Raw genomic sequence first — 24816 nt, 5'->3', positions numbered from 1 at the left:
GCGGGGGGGGGTGGTTTTGGGCTTTTTTTGGTCTTCTTTTTCCTTCATGAAAGAATTAGTTTCCTCAGATTTTCTCTGTTCTATTGCTGAGATGATTCCCCCAGAGAACTGTGTGTTTATCTTGACAGGTGTTAGTAGATCTGTAGACCTCTGTGGAATTGTTCCTAGCTGCACTAAGGTACAGTAGAAAACATTACATCTACAAACTAATGAACTTACCTTACTGCATTCTAAATAAAATAAACCACACAGCAAGTGAAATTAATCTGCTAATGTCTTTCTAATGAAGCTTTCATTAGGCATATGGTGTGGTCTTCAATATTTAACACACGATAGTATTAAAGAATACCTCATGATTTTTAAAAAACTTACCTGATGACTGCCACATATATTATTTTCCAATGAACCAGTTTACCCTCACTGTCTTTAGGTCCTTAATCAAAGTGATACAAGAAACATTTCAAATATTTTATATCCAAATGGAGAGAAGAAATAAATGTCCTATCTACATTTACCCTTAAATAATTAAAACTAGATTTGCTGTTCTAATTTTTAAGGGTGGAGAAAGCTTTCAATTTTCTGTGCAATGTAAAGACTCACATACTAATAAAAATTAGGAGGCAGATATTGAGAATGAAACTACTTAGGTCCAATTTACAATTTTTTGCCTTAAAATAATGCTACCTCCTATAACAGCAAACACCAGTTTCCGTTGTGGTGAAAACTGGACACTTTGATGGGCAATGGAAGATCAGTGGCCAACACCATTAGTATCCCTTCATTTTGGCAACATTTTGATTTGTCATTTGTTAAGAAAATAATCTAAAGCATCTGGCAGGAAAAACTACCTATGTCCAAATATCCCCAGTTTTGGAGCATGTGCTATTCCATTCCATCTAATATTTCTAGTATCACATAAAAGAGCCACACAAAAGTCACCTCCTCACCGTGACACTATGCCAGTCTTAAATCCTCATTTGAGGCTCCCATGTAAATTATCTCCTGCTTTGGTATAATCATAGTTGTCCAACTGAGACTTGAGGATCTTACTGTCATTATTTAAATTTACTTATTTCAACTACTATTCACTGCCAACCAATAAGAGGTAAGAAGACAGACATGGTAAAGGTGGGTCTTTTCTCCTTCCGCAGTAGCAGCCAGAAACAGTATAAAAGCAATGGATCATGAAGAAAAGCAATTTCCTACTTGAGGGATTAGAGAGTACCCTCTCTTGTACTGTTAAATCAAAGTTTTAGTTATTTTTTCAAGTAATACTGATTTTTTTTAATTTATAATTTACATGTATAGTCTCTGGAGAAGCTGCAAGGGACCCCCGAACACAGACCCTCTCAACCAATCAATAAAAGAGAGAAAGAAAAGGGGGGGAAAAAAGGCAAAAAAAAAAAAAAAAGCCCCCCTTTATGTTCTACTGCTCTGAGCAAGCCTTCAAAAAAACAAGGGGGGGGGGGGGAGAAAGAAAAACAAACAAAATTGGAAATCGCTACACAAGCTAAAAATATTCAAGGAAGAATTTGAACTGATATGTGAGGCTTTTTTCTTTTCTTTCCTTAGGAAAAATAAAGGTGATTTCTATTTTCAAGCAGCTCCCATTAGCCAGCATTAGAAAATTGAAAACTATGCAAATTTCAGCAAATGTTTGCTTCATCTTTTAGGTTCGCAAGAATATTAACCACTGCTATTAGTATTACATTCCAATTTGAAGAAGTTTGTAGCACAAAACTGTGCCCTGGAATATCATGTGAAAATCTTAATATAAAATGCATTTACATGCCAGGAGCAGTAACACACGCTTTTAAATAATAATGGCAAATAATAGTTCCATGTATAAAATGTGGAGGAGGAAACTCACGAGCCTGTTTTCACAGAATACCCTCCCCCTCCCCCTGCTTATTTGAGGCTTATTGCTTCTATGAGTCATGTTTATGGAAACTGCATATTTTCTACGCTGAAAACTGTCATGTCACATAATTAAAAACAAAGAGTCCCACAACTAAATAATAAAGTTGTGATAAAACCTTATAATTTATTTCAACTTATTCCTCAGTCGTCCAATTTTATCTGCCTCCATTCTAGCCTTCACGCTGTTAACAGATAGTTGAGGTACAGTGGTTGATTAGTGGACAAAACTCTAGCTTTTCTTTTAATTGCCTGTCTTTCTCTATTTTTTCTTTTTTTTTTCCAGTTTGTCAAAATAGGATGCTATTAAGACTTTTTTAAAAAAACTTTACAGCCTATAGAGACATTAAGAGCAGGAGAACAAGTATATTAACGTAGTAGATATTTTCCATTTTATATATCACTGGAGTAATATTTTCTAAATTTGGTGGGATAGTTGGGATAGTCTACTGTATAAAGTAGGAAATTATTTATGAAAATTAAAGTGATTAAAAACCATACACAGAGACCAAATTAGAAGAGAACAGATCTATTACAACCCAGCAGAATAAGATTTGTCTGTTGCAATCACATAACCTTAGATTAAGGTTGATGTAGTTCAGCATGGCTGAGATAAGTAGGATTTGGAGGTATGAATGATATTTTCACTCAGTGCAAATTACTCAATCCAATAATAAACTGATAAAAACTGGTTAGTTTGGCCAATGAAATTTTAATCTACTGGGCTTCCAGGAATGGGAATTAAACAACAACAACAACAAACAAGAAAAACAAAACAAAATAATAGCAAGACTTAGACTGCTGACAGGTTACAGAATGGAAAATACAGTTGTGATTTCCCAGACAGTATAAAAATATGATTTGTAATAAGATTCAACTCTAGCACTAAAGAGTCCTATGGTTTCCCATGACTCACTAGGCACTATCTATATATGAATACCAAGATTCATTTTAAAAATTGGTGACTGTTCCGTTATAGTTTTTTGGGGGACAGCCCAGTCCTTGGCTTGCAGATCAAGCTATCAATCTAGAAAAGCAGTTGTAGCAGATACTTTTAGTTTTGTATGCAATATCTATTTTGCCTTTTCCCTGGCAAATTGAACCAATTATTTTGGAGGGAGAGGGAGGAATAAAGTACATAGGATGACAAATATGCTTCACTAAAAATACTTGCTTTCCCAAACCCCTTTACAGTCAGAGTGCCTTTGTGACCCAGTTAATCTTCAGGAAATGTAAACAAGAAGGCATTGGGATTGTTTTTTAAAAAGTCATTTTGGATAGCATGTCCCTTGAGGCTTTTTGTCATAAAACCTTATTCTTCCTGTCCCAGATGCAGATTCAATACCCATGGAAAATACCCATTCTGAGACCATGACAAAATGACACTGTGAAGATAAAGAAACAAGAAGACAGAAGGAGCCAAAATACTTGATGTTTTCCTGTAGGAGTTACACTAGCCCTGCGTCACCTAACAATGGACTTCTTCTTAGATTTGAAAAAATAAACCATCTGATGTAAGTCACGTTATTGGTGTCTGGAAGTTTGATGCATAACTAATATAACTAATTTCTTGGAAGGATGATTAGTTATATGAATAAGTCAGCCATCCACCCTGGGCTCTAGGAGAGTCATTTATCCTTAAGGAAAGTAGGTGACATACTGCCCCAGAACTAATATTAAAAAGAGTGAGAATATGCTTTGGGTTTCTCCAGAACCACATGCATTGTGGAAAGTCAAGGCAGCTGTTTTAATATAGGGACCCATTAAAAGTGAAAATTGGGAAATAAAGCTACCCAAGGTCCTTAAACAAGAAGAAAATGGCATTTAGTAAAGAACGTTATGGAACTGAAGGGAATTTTTTTTTCTCCCCTCCCCCAGCATGCCAGGAAAAAAAAAAAAAAAGGAACATTCCATTTCTTAGAGTTAGGTAATTAGAGTCTGTAGAAAACACACCAACCAGGGGGTCTGTAAAGTGAGTGGGTCTTATCTGTAATAAAATCATATTCCCAGGCAATGCATCCAAGCATGAGCAGGCTGGTATATATTTATTTGTGTGTTTGTTTATCAATGTATCTAATAATTTACTTATCAAACGGGTATTTATCAAGCATCTATTCTAAAGCAGATCCTGAGCTTGTCCAGGAAGAAGCCACTAAGGGCTTGGTTCTAGTTGAGGAAATGAACCTTTGGACTAACAGCCTCCTTATCTTGAGCTGGGCTGATGATCCCAAAACACTGAAGTCTGTGAAAGGATAATTTGTACATTGTAGCTTACAGGACTTTCCCTGTAGATGGAATCAAATTGGAACTGAAGGAGTGTTCTTACTTCTGCTAATACAGTTTCATACTGAGAGAGTTTCAAAGCAGCAATGCACACAACTCAGACATGCTTATTGACCAGGTGTTTACCACCTATTTGGCAAATGCTGTTTATGAAGTTTTTAAGAAACAAATATTGATCCAAACAATTCCCTTGAATTTAATATTCTGTCATTCTTCAAGGCCACTATTAACTTTGATGTACACATGCAATTACCTGTCTGTTTAAGGAGTTGAAATTGCCCTAACTCTTGGGCACCACACCATGATTAAATGCATATAAGCAACAAGTGTTGACTAGGGCAGCCAGAAAACCACTGTGGCGGAAGATCGATAGTTACATTATATACCAAAGAATGTCTTTGTTACTGTTTCCTATAGTCCTCCAAAATATGGATAAAAATTCAAAGCTGGACTTGATTTTTTCTTCTGCATACATGTTCATGCAAATGCAAATAAAAATTATCTAGGAAGATTCCAGAGAGCCCACAGAGGAGTGAAGATTGTTTAAATTATTATAGAGTTCTTAAAACACATCTCCAACTGGCAGGACATCCTTTCCATCAGACTCCCATATGTTTCAGAGCAGGAAAAATTAACAAGCATGAATGTAAAATCCTGCATGTAGGTTTGAGAAAATAAACAGCATAAACAAAGGATGAGGGAAATCTGATGATGTTGTTAGTGTAAAAAAGAACTAGGGGATTGTTAATGAACAAAAATGTAGTAATAAGCAACAATTTGATACAATTGTTAAAAAGACACTTGCATGAACTAAAATCAAGCATGCAGTTCATTTATCTGAACTTTACTTAAGATACATATGGGGTACAGTTTGACATACTGGGTACCCCATTTTAAAAAATACATTGAGGGGCTCCTGGCTGGCTCAGTTGGTGGATTATGTGACTCTTAACCTCAGGGTGTGAGCTTCAGGGCCACATTAGACATAGAGTTTACTTTAAAAAAAAAAAAAAATATATATATATATATATTTATTTATTTATTTATTTATTTATATAATACATTTTATGTATATAAAAATACATTGATAAACAGAAGAGTGACCAGAGGCTCAGAGGAGCCAGGTTCAGTCAGGTGTAGCAGAGATTAGGGGGAATAATTACAAACATCCTCAAACACTTGTTGGGCTTTCATACAGAAGAAATGCCTTATGAATCTATTCTTTACTTTTTTTAAGATTTTATTTATTTATTTGACAGAGATCACAAGTGGGCAGACAGGCAGGCAGAGAGAGGAAGGGAAGCAGGCTCCCTGCTGAGCAGAGAGCCCTATGTGGGGCTCAATGCCAGGACCCTGGGATCATAACCTGAGCCTCAGGCAGAGGCTTTAACCCACTGAGCCACCCAGGTGCCCCTATGAATCTATTCTTTACTGGCTTTGTAATTAGAGGAAGGCCCAATAGGTGGAAACCCATTCCTTTGTAAGAAGATATTAGTGCTCAAATAAGTGAAGTGAAGGTTCCAGAAAGAACTGTTTAGAAACTGAGAATTTGGAACTGATTGGCATTCCCACAAGGGACTTACTGATTTATTCCCCTGTCCTGGAATCTTGCCTGTGAGCCTTTCCTTGGATAAGCAAATGATGAAGCTTGTGAGAAAAGATAAAAAGAACTTTAATCTAATTGTCAGCCAAGGAAACTAAGAGTAGATTCCTATTTGAGAGTTGCAGAGAAAGAACATGAAGGCTACCCTCTGAAGTATTTGTGTATAGCCTGGTCAGGCAAGTAACTCATTCCCAAGTACTTTCTTGGGGAGCTAGGTAACTATCCACATGAAAGTAGACCTAAGTTTATTATCTAATATATTTTCAATCATATGTCTATAGCTCCAGGGAAATGTGTCCCATGTTCCATGAGGACCATAATACATCTAAGAAAAATAAAATAATTCTAACATAAAGAAACTGAGACTGCATGTCTCCCAGTTAGGAAGCCAAAAAAAAAAAAAAAAAATTAAAAAAAAAAACAGTCTAAGGGGAAGAGAGAAGATGAGATCTCATTGGAGAACATAGAAGGGCAAGGTCATGGCGATGTGAGAAAAAGGTGGGTAGTGAAGAATCTTAGCAACTGCAGACACGAGGGAATGAGGACATGTGTAAAATAAACCAAACAAGCAAAGTAGCTCATTATATATTATGTATTTTCTATGTGCTTTCCATCAGACTCCTCTGCAATTAGACTGTACCATCCAAATTATGAATTTCTGACTAAGTTTATTATAGGCACTGCATTTGATCATAAATATAAAGAATTTTATCAGTACTCTCATTAAGCCTGAAATCTTATCCTTTTGTGCCAAATCACCTGGACAGATCTTGCAAAATGTTAAACACATCCTACAATTCCAAGTAAACAGGTACAAATAAATTAAAATAGCAAGATCTTACCTGTCTTTGGTATTCTACTGGAACTGATGTGCATCTACCTTATACACTTTTTATTTGAAAAAGTATCCAGTTTTTTAATGTTCTTTATGATTTTGGACTATAAGTGCCCTCCACAACATCTCCTCTGGTCTCAAACACCCACATATCCGAAGCTAATTGGCATTTCTGTAGTAGAGGATACTGAAATACTCACTGACCCACAGCTCCCAGAGGATTTGTTACTTGAAATGGTGGCCAGCATCTCCTCCCACCCATTTTTGTGAGCTGATGCTTCCTAAAAGTACACAGACCCAATCACGGTCATAATCTCCCAGTGCCGTAGTGGAGGAAAAGCGGGGAAGGCTCACTGAACCACTGAGGAGGAGGTTGTGGTATAAACTAAGCAAATTCAAGAAGGCAGATAAAATACCAAAAGGATGACATAAAATGAGTAAGGACCATGGTTAATGGGCAGAGATAAACATAGCTCTTGAGAAAAGATATTACTTCTATTTACTGAAGACTCCTCATTTTCTAACTCTCCCAGAAAGTCTCCCTGTCCATTCTCCTACTCTGTTCACTTATTTTTGGTGCCATTTATGTGACATGACTTCAGCCCCCATGTACGGACACTGTGTGGACGGACACTGACTCTCCAGCTCTATCGCAGCCACGTTAGAAGGTCTACGTCATAAGCTGCTTTGATTCTCCATTTCATAAGCAGGTTTTTCTTTTAAAAATGCAGTCTGCTGCCCACTTACAGTACTAATGCATGAAAGTACAGTTTAAAATTGCACTTCACCCTGGACTTACTGAATTTCCGGGGATGTGCTCTAGAATCTGCATTTTTTAAAAAAGATTTTATGTATCTATTTGACAGAGACAAGTGAGAGAGGGAACACAAGCAGAAAGAGAGGGAGAAGCAGGCTCCCCGCTGAGCAGGGAGCCAGTTGCAGGGCTTGATCCCAGGATGCTGGGATCATAACCTGAGCAGAAGGCAGTTGCTTAATGACTGAGCCACCCAGGTGCCCCAGGAATCTGCATTCTTAACAAGAGACTGAAGAAAACTAGCATGCACCCTTATTTTCCAGCCAAAGGCCTTGCACAGAGCAGGAGCTTGTAAATGACTAGTACTGCTTTTAATATAATGCTTTCTGGCATGTCCACATGTATTTATGAGAAATTAAAAAATGCTGATTTGCTCAGGGGGTCCTCTGTCTGCCACAAGATAGTAAATGCCTGAGGGCTGATGTCCTACCCAGATAGTTCTTCGTAACTCCTTTTAATTTTTTTTTCCTATAGCACTAGGTACTTCCTAGAATGCCCCATAAATGTTTATGATAAGGAGAAGAAAGAGAAAGGTGAAGGAGAAGAATTGGGAGGGGGATAAATTTATGGCTGGGAAGCACCAATGGGGGGTTATTCAGAAACTCCTTTACTTTGATGAACTGGAATTCAAAAGTGCTAATGAAGTCTCTACTTAATCCTTTTGACTTAATTCCTTTGCTCTACTCTTGCTAACATTGAGACTTACCCATATAATATTTTTGAGACTGATAAAGACTATATTGATCTCTATATCCCTCCTTAAAATTGATTTAAAGAAGATCATTTCATTTCTATAAGCACATGTATGTTTGCATGTTTGTATATGTAATTATTCACATGGATAAACTCAGCAATGATCCCTGCCAATTAAGGGCAGTGTTAATGAGCTGTAAAATGGACTCACCCAGTCATCCATGCATTCCAATGGTCTCTTATTACAAAAGGCATTCCTCCTCTTTAACTCAGGTCTAACTCCCACACAAACCTTCTGTGCTCTTACTTTATTACAAATAGCCAAAAGTCAAAATTGGAAATTGACTTGAGAACATGTTGTTTATGCCCAAGCCAATAGGGAAATGAGGCTTTATTGCCTCTATTCTTCAGGATTCAGTTTTTTGAATTGTAAAAAGACCCCCCCCCCCCCCCCCCCCTCCACTTCCATTCCCTCCCAAGAATGGGTCCTATACTCAAGAGTTGCTTAATAGAATCAAATATTTTATTTTATTTATTTATATATATATTTTTGAGAATGGAAGCTCTATCTACATTAAACATCATCAAATCACAGCACCTTAATTATGATGATGCTGTGACCTAGCAGGGTTACATGATTTACTCAGAGGTGCAAAGTTAATTAAATTACAGATCAGATTCTTATCCTAAGATCTATGAACAAGCTTCAAGGAGACCAAAAACCTTCAATGTATGCAAATTCTGTGTGCACTTATGTGCATTTTTATGGAGAGAGGATCCATCATTTTATCAGACTCTCGAAATGTAACTGAGATAGTCACTGTTGGTAATGAAACTAATACAATACTTTTTAGAACTAAAGAAGGGGCACCTGGGTGGCTCAGTCCTTAAGCTGCTGCCTTCAGCTCATGTCATGACCCCAGGGTCCTGGGATCCAACCCTGCATTTGACTCCCTGCTCAGTAGGAAGCCTGCTTCTCCCTCTCCCACTCCCGCTGCTTGTGTTCCCTTCATCACTGTGTCTCTCTCTGTCAAATAAATAAATAAAATCTTAAAAAAGAAAAAAAAAAAAGGAACTAAAGAAGAAAAGAGTTGAAGGTCATGTAACCTAAACTTATACTCAATATCAGCCTTGGATACTATTTCTGATGCATAGCATGCAAACTCTACCTGGGATGTTCAGATACTAGTGATTCACCATCTCTCATATTAGCATGGTTCAAAGCTCTAGTCATTAGGAAGATATTATTTCTCCATATACTTTCTTTCTTATATTTTCTCTCAAAGGTCCAAGCACCGTCTTTTGAAGCCACAAAAATTAAAGCCATTTTTGTTTACTCAGAATGCCTTTCGAATACTAGAAGATGACTGGTATACTCCTTTGAACTTGTGCTTCTCTGGTCAGAAGAGCCAAGATCCCAGTGCGCCTGGGTGGCTCAGTGGGTTAAAGCCTCTGCCTTCAGCTCAGGTCATGATCCCAGGGTCCTAGGATCAAGCCCCCCCATCGGGCTCTCTGCTTCCAGCCCCTCTCTCACTTTGCCTACCTCTCTGCCTACTTGTGATTTCTCTCTGTCAAATAAATAAAAAATCTTAAAAAAAAAAAAAAAAGAAGAAGAAGAAGAGCCAAGATCCGTTACAATTCTAGCTGCCTCTTTAGACTCAGAGACATACAGAGCTGGAAGGAACCCACTTCAGCTTGTCAATTTTCTGTAATAAGCATATAACCCCAAACTGGAAATGTTCTATTTGTGATCTGACTATCCAGGAATATCTCTTTTTGGTAGGTATTTTTGCCTTTTTACTTTATCTTATTTTTTTTTCCCCACAGGAAGATCACAGTATTTTACTGTTTAACTGGGAAGATTAGGGACTAATGTCTTTTCTAGAAGTTTCCCATTTGAAACAAAACACAGCAAGACACATGCACTCGGCCATTCAGACCAACACTTCCTATTTTATTTTATTTATTTATTTTTAAAGATTTTATTTACTTATTTGACAGAGAGAAATCACAAGTAGGCAGAGAGGCAGGCAGAGAGAGAGAGAGGAGGAAGCAGGCTCCCTGCCGAGCAGAGAGCCCGATGCAGGACTCGATCCCAGGACCCTGAGATCATGACCCGAGCCGAAGGCAGCGGCTTAACCACTGAGCCACCCAGGCGCCCCCAACACTTCCTATTTTAATATAATGATGTGAACTTAAATAAAACATATGAAATATCCAAAAGAGAAACATTACGCACTTTTATTTTACCTGAAAAATCTAGCAGTTTTTCCACAAGCTGAGTCAGAAACAAAGAACAGAAAACCTCAGATATATAAAAGAAGAATAGTAAAGATGGCTTGGAGTATAAAGCTTTTCCATTTCAAGTGTTACAAAAATTTTCCTCAGGTACTTGTTTTAAAAGTTCCAAAGAATGGTTTCTTTCAGTGTCTACTGACAAACTTCAGTAATGTAGTGACAGTCATGCAAATAACCTAAACTTAATATATGGACAAGACAAAAAAATCAGTCCTTTTTTCCATTCCCATATTGATTTTTCACACCAACATTCCTCAAAGACTTATGAGGAGCACTTATCCTACCAAATGCTCTATGAAGATGAAATACCTATAGTGAAGTACATTTCAAAAATATCCCCTGCCATAACTGCTTCTCTGTGATTCCTATTACAATAAATTGCAGGCTCCAAGACCTTCCCTTTCTGAAAACAACACCGATGTTGCTCAAAACACACTTTGGGTAGTAATGCACCACAAAGGTCCAAGGAATCAGATTTCTATCAAATCTCACTTTATTCTAATACCTCAACCAATGTGAGTGTGCACTTCGGGTGAGTGAGACTTGTAAGTCTCTATGATGATGGATCCTTCTCTGCCTGGCTCCTGGTAAGATCCAACAAGCCCTAAAGAAGAGTTAGGTACAAAGCCTTTTTTTTTTTTTTTTTTAAACCTCCCATGGAGGTAGATGAAGGCTCTGGGATCAGGCTGGAAATTGTCGATATTCCTCTTCCACTCCTGGCAGCTAAATGGCTACGTGAACTCACAACTCCCCCAGCCCTCATACTCTTACTCACAGAAAGATGTAAAAAGTGTAGCGATAAAGATTCAGGTTTGTGAGGGAAATTTTACTTTGGCTTCCAGTCAATGCTGGGTGCTCTAATTCCATTTTTTAGAGAGGTCTAAATTGAAAGAGTTTAGGTACACTTTTTTTTTTTTTAAGATTTTACTTATTTATCTGTCAGACAGAAATCACAAATAGATGGAGAGGCAGGCAAAGAGAGAGAGGAGGAAGCAGGCTCCTTGCTGAGCAGAGAGCCCGATGTGGGGCTCGATCCCAGGACCCTGAGATCATGACCTGAGCCAGAAGGCAGAGGCTTAACCTATTTAGCCACCCATGTGCCCCTAGGTACACATTTTGTATCATTCTCTGAGAGTCCTGGAAGAGAAGAGGGTCCCAGATGAACAGCATTCAAGAGGAATCTAGTCTTGGCTATCATACCATCAAAACAGTACCAAAGATACTATGGTCATTTATTTGTTTGTATTGTTTTAAGTCCATACATTTTTAGACATTCAAATGGAAGTATCTGCAGGTCATTGAAGTGATGCCCTGGATTTGCTTCAAAATCATCTGTTAAGAGGGTAGAAATGCAAAGGGATGAAGTTATAGATAAAATAGTACTGACCTGGGACGCCTGGGTGGCTCAGTTGGTTAAGGGGCTGCCTTCGGCTCAGGTCATGATCCTAGCGTCCTGGGATCGAGTCCCACATCGGGCTCCTTGCTCGGCAGGGAGCCTGCTTCTCCCTCTGCCTCTGCCTGCCATTCTGTCTGCCTGTGCTCGCTCTCCGCCCCCCCTCTGATAAATAAATAAAATCTTAAAAAAAAAAAAAAGTATTGGCCTGTAAGATTATTGTTAGAATTGGATGATGAATTCCTTTGGATTCCTTGGATTCCTTTACTTTTCTCTTCTCTTTATCTTTGATTGTTATGTTCTATGATTAAAGTTAAATAATACTAATAGTAAAGCTGAAAATCCCATACAGAACTGTCAACCCCTATAAATAAACTCAGAAATGAGTGGAAGCATTGGGGAGTTTTTGCCAAGTGGTCAAGGCATTCACTACTGTAACAAGTAATTTCTGCTGAGGCTACTATTATCAATTGCAACATCCTTAAGCACATAATGTTCCTGGGCAAATTCTCTTTATTTATTTGAGTGACTGACCCCATATGACAAAAGAGAAAATATTACAATCACCAGAAAACGATGTGATTACGAATTGCATGGTCACCTCATAGCGTGAGAGTTTTCACAGTCAATAACTGATGTAGAGTTAAGAATCACTCTCAATATTTTGAAACTATATTATTAAAATCCACATTTTGTGAATTGCAAATAACTGCACTGTGGATACCAGCAAATGCAACAAGTTTCTGCGAAAGCTTTTTGAGTTTCAGAGGCTTCCTTTTGACAGATTTCTTAAGTTATAGAATGCAGCCATCAGCAGTCTGTAGAAAAATGAAATACTGCAAGTCTGTTTTTATGCAGCTGGGATCAAGTTACTAAATGGATCAAAAGAAATAATTTCTTTGAAGAGGTAGCTGTTGACACCAGTGGCCTAAAAATAAGTGCAATTTTGTGGGTACAAAAACTTGTTTATATCTCAGTGGAAGTAACTAGATATAGTTTCTATAAATATACTTGCACTCAAGATATACTGGATGCCACTCTAAACATATTTTAATAAACCTCAGTTTAACATTACTATTATTAAGGGGAAATTGCATGCTAGCCTTTGAATAACTGACATTGCTAATGACATATATTCTTACCAGGCTTAGTTTATGGGGTTAATGATTTTAAAAACAACCAAAATCATTACCCAACTCTTACTCTGTGCTACACACACCAGCCAGACACTTTCCAAAACCATTTCATGTGATTTTAGAATTAAATTTAATTTTTAATAACTGGCTATTAATACCAATATTTCATAGGTGAAGATGCTAATTTTCTGAGAGAGTTTTAAGTGCAACTTGCCAAAGTTGACACAGGTGATATGTGTCTGACTTGGAATTTAGGTACAATTCGATTTAATTCCAAAGCTCTTAATCCTGAAATTATATGCTACTTATTAACATATCAACTGATTTTAAAATATAGAAAATAAGTAACAGCAATATCTTTTTAAATCTCTTTGCATGTGAAAGGAAGCTTAAGCTGGAAATTAGGCAAACAGAAAGATTTATACCAATAAACAAAGCATATTGAAAATTATAGAGAACAAGTGTAGGAAAGCTACAAGATAGCTAAATTTAACATAATATAATTTTTTGCCACAATAAAAAATTGGAAAAAGAAATCAGGACCATCAGAGGATACAAGAGGGATGCTTGATCTAAGAGTGTAAATGAAAAAAAAATTAAATACATTTTTTAAGGGGCACCTTAAAAAGGGGCTCAGGTTAAGCATCTGACTCTTGGTTTTGGCTCAGGGCTCAGGGCATCATCTCAGGGTTGTGAGATCAAGCCCCTCTTTGGCTCTTCACTAGGTGTGAAAACTGCTTAAGATTCTCTCTTGAGATTCTCTTAAGAATCCTCTTAAGATTCTCTCTCCCTCTCCCTCTGCCCTTCCAAAAAAATAAGTAAAAAAAAAAAATAAATAAATAAGTATACTTTTAAAGATTTAGTAAAAAATATATATCTTTAAAGATTTTATTCATTTATTTATTCAAATAAATGAAGAGAGAGAGAGAGCATGAATTGGGAGGAGTAGAGGGAGAGGGAGAAGAGACTCCCCATTCAACAGGGAGTCCAACCTGGAGCTCAATCTCAGGACTCCAGGATCAGGACTTGAGCTAAAGGCAGCCGCTTAACCATCTGAGCCACCAAGTCATCTCCCAGAAAATACTTTTTAAAGAAAAACATTTAGGCTCTGAAGTAAAAAGATTAACGTAACGCCTTTACAGAGAATAATAAACTAATCAACAAATAGAGTTATATAGTCCTGGTTCTAAGACACAAAATATCCTCCAGTTAGTTGCTGACTCACTTGGTACACCTATTGTGTACCGCTCAGAGGATGCTGGCTAGAGCAAGGTCTTAGGTTCAAAGTCCTGTGGGAGGAAACAAACAACTGAAAAAAAAAAATGTACTTCAAAAGATAACAATCCTAGACATCATCTAAGATTAATAAGACACAAAAAGCCAAGAAAGATTAAATTTTGTAGAAAGCAAATTAAAATTTTATAGATAGTAATATATTAGAAAAAAATTATACTTTACAACTCAATATTAATTAATTATTTGGGTATGTATAATTCTATATTGCTGAGGGGAGAATGTAAAATAAATGGCGAAAAACAGAATCATTTTTATTATTTCATTAATACCTGCAGAAAATGAATTTAGAAATTGCATTTGAAGCTTCTAAAAGGCTTATATAAATAGCACAAGAATATTTCCTATCATACATGTCTGAATGAGGGAATCGATTTTGATGAAAATTTAAAATTTAGTGGTTTAGGTTGTGAGAAAATTATTTGTCTCCATTCATATTCTATTGGGGGCAGTTCTAAGACTTGCTATTCCATCAAAATTTGAAGCGGGATGGGAAATAAATAAGGGGAAAAAAAAAAACAGGATGGAAGTTACAGCAAACCTCCAAAGAATATTCCTTTAATCCTACAATGTGTGTAAGCTACCTAGATAGTGCTGGTGAATTTGTTCAAAATATTGGTGAAGTGTGGGTTTATTGAGTTTTGAGCTATGGTTTTTGTAACAACCTGATACTAGAGCCAAAAAAAAAAAAAAAATTCTATGTTGTTCATGAAGAAATGATTTGAGAGATTTAGCTCACAAAATTTTCAGTTAATTTAATTAATAAAAATAATGTAGACCCCTGCAAGGGAAACACTCATGAAAAGACCAGTAGTAGGTGTAAAGATAATTTCTGCCTGGCTGACAGCAGAGCATGCATTACAAAGTATGCATGTTGTAGCCTTGGGATCTAGACAGTATGATGTAGAGTTTAGAATCACAGATTTTTAGAGCTGAAGGAAGGAGTCCTTAAAGATGATCTAAGAACAATTCCAATCTCCCCAACTGATAGATAAGAAGAATAAATCCTAAAAAAGATGAACAGATTTTTATGTGGCCCTTAAGAAGCCATACAACTTCTCCAGGTTTCAGTTTTCACATTATCAAAATGAAAAGTTGGAACTAGTGGATCTCCAAAGTACCATTATAATAAATATTAGATGGATTCCTAATTTATCAAAAGATAGAACAAGTTAATGGCAGACATTAAACTGAGATCTCAGTTCCCACCTCCAAAATCTCCTGGTCTTATTAGTCCAGTTTATGTTCTGTCTTTTGCTCACAAATACCATTGTCATTATACATTTATGAAAAACACAAGTGAATAAGTGGGTGAAAAAAAAAACCTAAAAGAAGTCATGCACATTTTAGAAAGACCAATTTATAAGGAAAGAGTCGGATGTTTGAATCAGAATAATTGTGTTAATTCCAAATAAAGGCAATGGGAAGCTGGAAAGAAGGGGCTCGCAGCTCTGTAAAATTATAAAGAGAAAAGGAGGAACCAGCCATAATCAGGATTTTTTCTTTTTTAACTGTTCAAGTTCAGTGACAGAATCATTCAGCTCGAATTCTGGGTATCTACCAAGAGTCATGAAAACTTGGTCTCAAGAGTCCATTAAAACCAGGCTAGATGAAGCAGGTATAAAGGAGAAGACAATTATGCAATATAGGTATTCAGTAACTGATGAGCTAGATTAGCCATGTAAATATTTATTTGTCAATAAGCCTGCCTCTTGAAAGAATGACATTCCAGGCTAATAACTGGCCTTTTTTCTTTTGGGTATTTTCCCTGGCATATATGTTCACATATTAATTCTAAGAGAAATTCCTATAGGTAGATGGTGATTGAATACAATGATTTAGGGGTATTAATAGTATATGAACAGTAAGAAGGAAAAAATAAAAATAGACAGCCATTTTCTAATTTTATAAATAAAACAAAGCCATTTATTCTGAAAGAATTATTGTGAATTTGAAATTTGTAAAAGGAATTCAAGATGAGAGCCTATAACTTTCGGAGAGAAACCTTCCCTGACCCATAGCTCAAGTCAGTTATGTTCTGATGAGAATCCCTTAGTTCACACACCTACTGCTTCCAGGACTTTTCTCTCACTTAGGTAATTTTACACTAATTTTGTGGGATCATCTGTTTAATGCATTTTCTCATATTCTCCAGAGAGATGACTGACGCTGCCTTGCTCACTGCTGTCGTCCAGCAGAGTATCTGTCACCTAGAGTACCTGTCATGAGGCAGACATTCAGTAAGTATTTGTTAAAAGAAGAAATGTCCATACTGTAATGTGTTCGAAGGGAGGAGAAAGACAGAAATAAGAAAAAGGACTATGGAAAAGACAGACAGAAAAAGGCATAGTTCAGAGGAAGGGAGAAGGGAGATGGACAGAGACCAGATTATCAGGGCTACTTTCAAAACTGACCCTTGGGGGCGCCTGGGTGGCTCAGTGGGTTAAGGCCTCTGCCTTTAGCTCAGGTCATGATTCCAGGGTCCTGGCATTGAGCCCCGCATCAGGCTCTCTGCTCTGCAAGAGACCTGCTTCTCCCCATCCCGCACACCCCCCCCCCCAGCTCTGCCTGCCTCTCTGCCTACTTGTGATCTGTCTGTCAAATAAATAAATAAAATCTTTAAAAACAAAAACAAAAACAAAAACTGACCCTTGGTTTTGCACACTGGGTAACCCAAGTCAAACCCCCAAGGATTCAATGTACTCATTTTCTTTCCTGACACACACAATTTTCTATCCCTGACACATATATACGTACTTAGGAATGCTTGCCAAGAAGGGCTAGACAAAAGGGGATGGAAAATGAATATTAGGGAGACTGACAGGGAAAAATAACGGTGAAACACACAAACTCTATTGTGTACAACTCCACAGTCAAAGATTTTCTACCTCCCTGAGAATCAGTCTAGCTTGCAGGTAGAATATTGACTGCTAGGCAGAGCACCATGGCTATAAAACAGACCACTGAGCTAGGCAATAAAAAAGAGAGAGAGCGAGAATAAGAGGTCTAATGTCTTGTTTATGTCCCCTTTATAGCATCTTTGAGATGCTCTGCAGTCCCACAGCTGGCTTTAGTTCATATGCTTTTCTGATTAAGGCAATACATACCAAAGCAATCTAATATTAATGTGCAATTTGGAAAAAAAAAATAGGGGGAGTGGAAGAGGAGGAAATTTTCACAAACAGTGTAACTAAACAATAACAGGATAAAAGACTTGCTTAATTCTTTATTAAATGCATGCTTTATTGTAAGTCTCTAAAACATTTGTAACTCATTTTAAACACCCAATTCTACCATATTGTGTTTAGTGACACTAATCCTTGTTTATAGCCTAACCCTTTGAGAATAAGATTATGTTCCCAGTGAACAGTTATAAGTAGTGACAAGTTTTATTATAACAGTCTTGATCACAGATTTACCAAAACAATAAATGAAGAAATAGAAATGTAACTGACTAGGATAATATCCAATATGAAGAAAATCTTTATTTAAAATGAAGTGTAAATCTTAACTGATGAAATGCCTCTGAAAATACTTCCAAGAAACGTTTCTTAAAGTTTTCATTAAGAACTCAAGTACTGATTTCAATTTTAAACACTGATTTTATGCTTTGCCACTTTACTATTATAAAATTTGTTAATGGCTAAAGAATTTGGGGTACTGCATACAAGTTTACTCAAGTATTCAGCATTCCACATTGCTGGGAAATGATGCTAAAATCTTGAGGGTATGTGTGTGTGTGTGTGTGTCTGTTTCCCCCTCTAAAAGCTTCGACATTAAGTTTTCTAATTATAACTGAATAACATATCATGACTATCCCAACTATCAAAATGGGCCTAATGTTTTGTTACAATTGTTTCAAATAATACATTGTTTTGGAAACACTGACATATTTGCCCCAATTTTAAATTGGTAATAATAGTAGAGTGGGAGGAGAGGTGTGTGTAGGGGGGATGAGGTAACTGGGCAATAGGCTTTAAGGAAAGCATGTGATGTAATGGGCACTGGTTGTTATATACAACTGATGAATCACTGAATTCAACCTGTGAAACTAATAACATACTATATGTTAATTAATTGAATTTAAATTAAATTTAAAAATAGTAAAGCGGGTTAGTGGAGAAATTTGAAAGACAAACAGGGTTATAATTCTAGTTCAGCCATTTACTATCTCTGGCTTTGTGGGGAAAATGTCCAATGAGTAGGGAATGTGTAAAGACCGACTAAAGTAGGGAAAATGTCCATAACATGGGGAAAATGTCCAATGAGTAGGGAATGTGTAAAGACTGACTAATGTGCCACGGGCAAAGTACATAACATAGCCCCCAATATATAATGTGCACTCAATAAATGGTAGCAGTTTCTAACTGTAAGTGATTGCTAGTATTAATAATAAAAGCTACGCATTATTGAGTAGCATTTTTACCATTACAAAGCTTAATGGGTATCTCAATTCTAAGAAAAGCTATTTTTTACCTCCTCTCGTCTCTGAATTTCTACTTATGCCATATTATCATCACCAATAAACACATCTTGTAAGCCTAATAAACATAAGGTATTACTTTAGGACCTCTAAAGTATACAGCCAGAATCAATCATTCTGTCATGCTGGTCACTACCAGATCTTGTAATTTCTCCATCATGGCAATAGTATTCTGTGTTCTGATTATTGATTTGTATCTTATTTAACCCACTGGATAGAGAGCTCTTCATGGATAGGTCTTACTCCGTATACCCAGCATGCAGGATGATGTCTGGAACATAACAGATACCTATCCAACATTGAATGAATGAAATATTCCTAACCTCAAGAAGTTCAAGTTGAGGAGAGACCATACGAACATTTAAAAAATCTACAGAACATGACAATGTTTCATATATTTACAAGGATAGAAATTCATCATTTTGGTATCAGTAGACTACTATTGTCAACTTATGAGGGAAGCGATAGAACATTATCATGACAGCGCACTGGGTGGTTAGAGCCTATATTGTGTATGGAGGAGTGGCTGAAAGAGAAGGGGAGAAGGGAACTCTTGAAAAACAAATTACTAAAAAGTTTCCGGACAAGATTGTGATAATTCACTGAGGCTCAGGGAAAGCTAGTCTTATTAGTTCTGTGGAGAAACTGACAAGGAGAAATTAGAATTTAGTCAGAGGTCTAAAGGGATCTTGAGAGCTTTTAATCAGGAGGAAAATCTGTTTTTTGGCTGTGTGAAAAAGCTAGAGTAATACAGAATGTTGTCCAAGAGAGTAATGCCCATCAAGAGAAACCAGCTCCAGATAATAGTTGTAAATGCAAGGTGAAGGACCAAGCTTCATCTAATGGTAGAACCAGCTGCCTTGGCTTTTAGCAGTCAATAGTAAATACGCTCCAATGTAGGTCAACTGACCAGAGGGACATTTGCCAAGAGAGGTTCAGAGATTCTAAGGTCTGGAGCCATAGCTATGTCTTGTAGGAACAACTTGAGATGAGTCTTTAGGCTAACACCAGATCCTGTGTATCCCAGAGAGGAGGCTAGGCAGGAAAGTTATTTAGTCTCTTGACCAATCAGGTCTGGTTCTGAAGTAATTCTGAAGAGTAGGTTCTTCAGGGTCCAAAGTAACCCTCTATTTCCATATAGTAAAATTTAGAGTTTGGGAAGGCAACCTAGTTGATTCTCGGTGCCTGTATGGAGATTTATCCTATCTCCAATAAATTGGGATTTATCTTAAGCGAAGTCTGAAAAAACTGGTTTGGCTTTCAGTATAGGCGGAGCAGAATGGCTTTATCTCTGACCAGAACTAAGAAGGAAGTAAGAAGAAAGCCCTACAAATCTTAGATCTCTGTGAAGGTCAGAAACTCTTACAGCTAGAATACAAAGCCTGATACATTGTAGGTACTCAGTATCTTCTTGTTAAACTAATTTTTGTAACTATATTACTTCCTGATGGTATTGATTTGTCTTTAAAAGCTTATCACATTTTAATTTTGAAATGGGATTAATTTTCTTATGATATTGGGTCACTGAATGAGAAGTAGCAAATAGCAAATAAGTATCAGCAGTCTTTGAAAATCTATCAAGAATTTTATAGATTCCATTTAGTTGTGAATTACCTTGGGACAAGAGAGGGGAAATCTATACCAGTAGATATGAGAAAAAATAAAAAGGCCAAAACTAGAATGCCCTGCTTCTAAAGGGAAAACTGGGAAACAAGGAGGAAACTTCTCTCCTGGGCATCATCACTTATTTTTCCTTGACGTTTATTAAGTGCATGCAACATGCCAGATCTCAAGCAGTTTATGGTCAGGAAGGTTTTCCTCCTGGATTGGCATCGTTTCTCCCTAGGCAGTGATTTGTCATGTAAGTCCAACCTGGAAGGAAAAGCTCAGCTATATCGGCTTCCCATGAGCAGGCCAGTTCTGATTCAACTCTAGATGGGAAGGGGCGAGAGCAGTGGGTTGTTGACTTACTGTGAAAGTCAGCTAGCTGTCTCTGGATCTTTATTCTAATGGAAAGCCATGGCTTTTATTGGTAATGCCCCAAAGACCTAGCTAATTTATCTATTTTTAAAGATTTTATTTATTTATTAAAGGGAGGAGGAAGAAGGAGAAGGGGGAGCATGAGAAGGGGGAAGGGTGTTGGGAGAAGCAGGCTCCCAGATGCCCAGGACTCTGGGATCAGGACCCCAGCCAAAGGCAAAGGCTTAACCAACTGAGCCACCCAGGCGCCCCAGGCCTGGCTAATTTAGAGAATTAGGAAGACTTCTTCAGTTGCTTCGGGTTCATTATACCTATTCTCCTACTCAAGATCTTTCCAGTACTTATCCCCACAGCATTCAGCTTACTCCTTTGCATTTACTTGCTTTGCCTTAGAACTGTTCTCATTGTCATGCACATTCTTGGTCATAAGCGACCTGGAGATAGATCCTATTCATTTTCTTTCTTATGGTTCCTTCCAGGGTCAATCAGGTTATAAATGAGTAATGTTAAATTAATTAAGCAAGACCATTACACTGAAGTGGCTGTGATGACATGGGGCTTACTTTAGCAAACCAAACCTACACCTGTAAATGCCTCAACATTGGGAAATTAAAACTTTAGGTTTGGGATAACCAAACAAACAGCAAGCTAGGTTTTAAGCTAGAGCCAATCAAATAATTCCCTTCCTGCTGGTGGAGTACTCCTAACCACTTCTGGTTTGGTGTTGCTAGATTCCAATCGATTTTTGCTCAAGTACACACTTAAATTTTTTTAATATGCCTCAGTTTATCTTTTAACAGTATGAATCTGGATTTACCTTAAAAGGGAGCAGATTTTGCTACCCCAAAATATGTCTCTTTGGCATAAGGATTAATTTGAGCTAAAGGCAGTCAAAACATAGCAGATTCATGAAAAACTCTTTACCTACCCCTCAACTGCCCAAATTTATACTGGAAAGGGGGGCTGTATCAGAAAGACAGCTATGAATAGAGATACGTTTTTACCTAAGAAACTGTTGTGGAGGATGAATTTCTTTCAAGGTCCTTCTAGACATTCTTAGAATAAAAATGACATGAGACAGATTAATAAGAGAAAATCAAATTTAATAGTCTAAAAATGGGGGACTCCACACAGATATGGAAATTCCATAGACAGTAAGGCATTCCAATAAAGCATCAATAAGATGCTTATCTGAGCAAAGGAGAGTGGTGGGGGGGGGGTGTTTGAGGATATAAAGAAGTAAAAGAAGATATTTGAAAAGCAAAGATGTCCTATTATGTAGATAAGTTTCCTAGGTAAAACAAAAACTCTAATAATATCTCCCTTCCTGGTACAGAGTTGAGGGGTAGATAAAGGGATTTTCCTGAATCTGCTGGGTTTTGATTGCTTTTAACTGAAGATAATGTTCATGTCAAGTGGTTCTTCTTGGAGTAGCTTGCCCTAAACCCTACAAAACTCATTTGTGTAACAACAATGAGACTGCTTTGCTTTCCAAACATTTCCTCTTGTTTTCCTGTGAAAGAGGTTCCTCCCCTTTCCTTGGTTCAGGATGTTATATAAGTTCTAAATACTTTCTGAGTCTTGTATTTTTATGGGGCCCCCTTATGTCTGAAATCAATCTTTTTTATTCTGTTAATCCATTTTATGACAATCTGATGTTAGACCAGTCAAAGAATCTAGACGAGTAGAAGGAAATTTTTTTCCACTCCTTCAGCAAAAACTTTGAAGCTCAAGTTAAGTCTTCTCAGTATACTATTTCAAGGATTTTAGTAGAGAAAATGTAACTATATTTTATATAGTTATATATAGAAAGTCATCTAGTCTGATCATTCAGTGTCAAACTATACTGGGAAAATTCAGGGAGGTATTTGGAACCCATCACCTGCCTGTTTCCCATTCAGATTCAGCACCAGCAGCTAGCACAAGGTGAATGGTAATAATAAAAAACAGCAGAGGGAACAAAAAAGATAATATCTGCTAACAGTGAAAGGAAAAGGGATCCACTGTTCGCAAATAGTCTAACATTTCCTAGGTCCCAAACAAATGAGGTTTTAAGCATCATTTCCAATTGTATATTGGCCATACCTACAATGATGTTCTTTTCCTCTCTCAGAGGGAATAATCCTGACAAAAGTAAACTGGGTCAAGAGTGGGAAGAAAATAGGTTCTGGTACTTCCTGAAAATAACCCATCTTATACATTGCACAAATCTCTTACAGCGCTTCTTTCCTTAACCATAAAATTGAAAATCTTGGGCAGGAAGATATTTTATGGGTTCTTTCAGCTCTGGTAGTTCATGTGGCTGGAATTCTACCTGATCAAATCTTTTCCTGATAGTTTCTTACCACAAGCAAATGTGCTACAAAAAGGGCAGTTGGGAAATGGCAGTTGGTCATCCACTCTTCTGTGAACTTTCTTGGAAAGCCAATTCCACCTAAGCCCACTTTTGTATGTTTTATCTGTCTAGACAACTGACTTTTGTCAGACTTTTGATTTTCTCAGAATACAGACTTCCCTCAGTGAGATACATCTTTAAAAAAAAAAAAAGGTAGATGTTTTTGCTTCCTACTAAAACACACTAAAATTATGATGACTTAAAAAAACTGTGTCATCTCCAAAATGCATTGGTCAGAACCCCCTTAAAGTTGATGATTGTTTCCTTTTCTACTAAATTCTTTAGGTCTACAGGCCTGTTTTTCATAGAAAAGCCCCACTCTGCCATAAACCTGGAAACTATGCATATTAGCTAACATTCTTAATTCTATGACCTGCATACTATCTTCCCTTTTTGTCCAATACCTTTCAAAAGTTATTTTTACTTTTAGAGTCAACACATGACCCCATCCTATGTCATTTTCTCCACTCACACATATGGGCCTGTTTCTTTTGACTCCCCCAGGTCTCTTCTACCCGTTCCTTAGAATTATTCACTCACTCAGCTCTTGGCAATTTCTAACATCTGTCCCTTAATCTTGAAACAGCATCCCAATCAATGTCTTTTGAACCATCTCCTCTACTTCGATAACAAATAAAATTCCGTAAAGTACACCTGTTTAGAGAAACCATCTAGTTTGAATGATCAGTCTCCCTCCCATTGCAAGAACTCTCCTAACACTTTAAAATATAAATACTGAACTATACTTATATTTCACATACATAACAGGAAACACTTCAGTTTAATCCAAGCACCTCCAAGGAACACTAAGGATGAAAATCTTCAATTCTTCCTCAATTTTCCCATTTAAAAAACAGACTTGTTTTTATGCAAAATCTTGAGAAATGCTTCTCCACTGCAATCTGTGCATCAAGGCATGAGTAAAGCAATGTTTGGATTGTTTTGGGCAGTTTAGAGACTGCACACTGTTCTTGTACACACAGGTAACAACTGAGTTCCCATCTCACTTGTTAAATCTTCTCATTTCAGAACCCAAGAAATCAAATATTATGTTAACCACAATATAGTTAACTTACTCAAATGACTTCCTTAATTTAGTACTAGCAGCAAGCATCTGAAAGCCCCAAATCTCAGAAGTCTTAGTGACATCTACACTAAGCCAAGGAAAGTCATGCATTCATTCTACCCAGGAATGTTTGGTGGCATGTGGTTTATACCTCAAACCAGCATTGTCAGTGAGTAAACCAGCTGTGGCAAGATGCCATTTTCCTATTTCTTTTTCTGAGCTGTATGTTACCACCACTTTGATTTCTACCATGGCTTATTCCCTCTCTAGGAACCTTTCCAAGCTTTCTTACACTGCGAAAGAGTTGACTCCTGCCACCCCCTCCCCACTCATTTCTGTTCCCAACTCCCCTCACCTAGAATACCAATAACCAATATTATCATACAGTTCCCATAGTAGTCAATAATTTTATCAATAGTTTTGATAAAAATACCAGAAGTCATACCTCTTAAGTTTAAAAAATGACCCCAATATTGAAAATTAATCTTAAGGGAATTAAATTTCAGAGAATTCTCAAGAAAAAGTTAAATTATTATTATTAAAATTACATAAAAAAAACTTCCTCAAAATATGCATTTAAAAAGGTGGTATATATATCAAAATTCAAGTAGTGGTTATAGTTCATCA

General features: G+C 37.0%; 1 protein-coding gene across 16 annotated transcripts in view; it reads right to left on the bottom strand.

Annotated features, from left to right (window-relative positions):
- Positions 1 to 24816, bottom strand: part of NRXN1 (neurexin 1) — a 1159797-nt gene that overhangs the window by 447499 nt on the left and 687482 nt on the right. The gene's annotated exons all lie outside the window — the stretch shown is intronic.

The sequence above is a fragment of the Mustela nigripes genome, chromosome 7 (genome assembly GCF_022355385.1).
Source record: "Mustela nigripes isolate SB6536 chromosome 7, MUSNIG.SB6536, whole genome shotgun sequence".
Taxonomy (NCBI): Eukaryota; Metazoa; Chordata; class Mammalia; order Carnivora; family Mustelidae; genus Mustela; species Mustela nigripes.
Note: the sequence above shows the minus strand (reverse complement) of the source record. Positions and strands in the feature narration are given on the sequence as shown.